General features: G+C 36.0%; 1 protein-coding gene across 1 annotated transcript in view; it reads left to right on the top strand.

Annotated features, from left to right (window-relative positions):
• The window catches only part of LOC101311871 (probable peptide/nitrate transporter At5g62680-like), a 37,734-nt gene that overhangs the window by 34,875 nt on the left and 737 nt on the right, over positions 1-2,122 (top strand). The gene's annotated exons all lie outside the window — the stretch shown is intronic.

Below are 2,122 nucleotides of genomic sequence, written 5' to 3'. Positions count from 1 at the left end.
TTTTTCCTTTTATGTAACTCTGTAAGTATTAAGAAATCTACATAAGTCATTCATATGAAATCTGTAGATTTCAGAAATCAGTTAAAGTCTGTGATTAAAAATCGATGGTTTTAAGAAATCAGTGAAAGTCTATGAACTTTTCAAAGAGTCTATAGACTTTTCAAAAAGTCAATTGATTAAAATAAGTCTGTATGAATCCAAATACAATACACCCCCCGAAATCTGCAATGATGGACTGTTCAACTATGTTATATCAAGTCATTAATATAGGACGACTACACATGTAGCTAGCTAGAACAGTGGACACACATCCAGTTCCAAGTTAAGTGTCCATTCCTTTTCAACTTAGTTTGTTTCTATGGTTATCGTAATTGTTGATCACTGGTTGGTTCAAACTTTGTCGGCTTGAGTTTTCAAAGCGGTGGTTGGACTAGGGAGTTGAATTGATAACGCGTTTACTTCTTTAAAATGGTATATATGGATATGATAATTGATTTCAAACTTCGTTTTGCTATTTTGAGAAGATATTACCATATATAATTTTGGTGCTCTTGGTATTTCCTATATCTAGTATTTCTTTCTCGAAATGAATTCGTCTCTGATTTTCCACTTGAAGCAAGTATAAGTGTTGTAATGTTCTTGTGCATGATCCATCTCTTACAACAATTAATGTCATAAAACCGCTAGCGTCTAGCTAATAGACTAATCAAGTCAATACGTTTCATCTTTCACACATAGGCTAGCTCTTACCAATTCGATTATATGAGGTGGCTAGGTTATATGTAATGAATACTCATATAAAGAAATAAATATTTTAAGCAATTATTATATATGAAAATTTCATCTAGCTAGTACGGCTCAAACAAACAGAAATACCCCAAAATCCCAAATACTATAGATTGAAGTCATTGAACGGATGTGTGGAGTTTCGTATATTTCATTATAGTTCTATGATTAAGATTATCATTTCCTATTTTGATCCCTTTCGGCTCAGACTAATTGAGGCGGCTAGGCCGTCGGTACGTTAGAGAGTTTTAAAACATTGCTCACAACCCAGCTGACGTACGACACAAGGACTTGGAAGTCGAAAGATATATATGTATATATAGCACTCGACGTCAAAAATTATCCATCCACATGGTTTAAATCTCAACGGAAAAAACATCCTTGGGCAGTTTATATAAATATATATATATAGAACTATGTAGAAAGCAAAGCTAATTTTGATTTTGTGCTCGTCGTTTTAGCTCAGTATTCTTCCTATTTGTCCAGGTAATTAAGAATTGACATGCATCAGTGATCATATTGTGTACGCGTGAAAAGATTTAACATCACCCAGTACTGCCGGAAAAGATTTAACATGCTGTATAATAGAGTTCACATTCATAACGTCACTCCCAGATTTTGAGGCTGCAGAGAGTGCAGAGTCAAGATTTGCAACTTTGATATGATAATTGCTATTACTATCCTCGTTAGCTAGTAGCTACCAGACAAAGATTAATCAACAATATCGGCATCATGTAGTTATGAGACAAACCCCATCCCATTCTCTCTTGTATATATATTTATATCACGAGCGAGGAAGAAGATCAAGCTTACATATATATAAGTGGGAAGCTAGCTCCGGCCTCCAGAGAGATCATACCAATCGAGCTCTATAGCTAGCTCCCTCAAAACTAGCTAGATCTGTGTTATACATGTATGATATGCAAACCAACACAGAGAAAGAGCTCACTAGCAGAAACATGGATGAGAAGGATGAGAAGGCTGCAGTTACAAACTCAGATGAGCCTGAAGTTAAGTACAGTGGGATCAAAGCCATGCCCTTTGTTATAGGTAAGGAAATGGGAACTTGTTTCGAGATTAATTTGTTAAGGTCTGAATTCATCAAGTATGTAGTTGAAACCAGTTATTTATATATTGCAGGGAATGAGACCTTTGAGAAGCTAGGAACACTGGGAACCTCATCCAACCTGTTGGTCTATCTCACCACAGTCTTCAACATGAAAAGCATCACAGCTACAAATCTTGTCAATATCTTCAATGGCACCATCAACGTTGCTACCTTGCTAGGAGCCTTCCTATGCGATACATATTTCGGCCGTTACAAGACCTTGGGATT

The sequence above is a fragment of the Fragaria vesca genome, linkage group LG5, assembly GCF_000184155.1.
Source record: "Fragaria vesca subsp. vesca linkage group LG5, FraVesHawaii_1.0, whole genome shotgun sequence".
In the NCBI taxonomy this organism is placed as follows: domain Eukaryota; kingdom Viridiplantae; phylum Streptophyta; class Magnoliopsida; order Rosales; family Rosaceae; genus Fragaria; species Fragaria vesca.
This window is presented reverse-complemented; position numbering and strand designations above follow the sequence as displayed.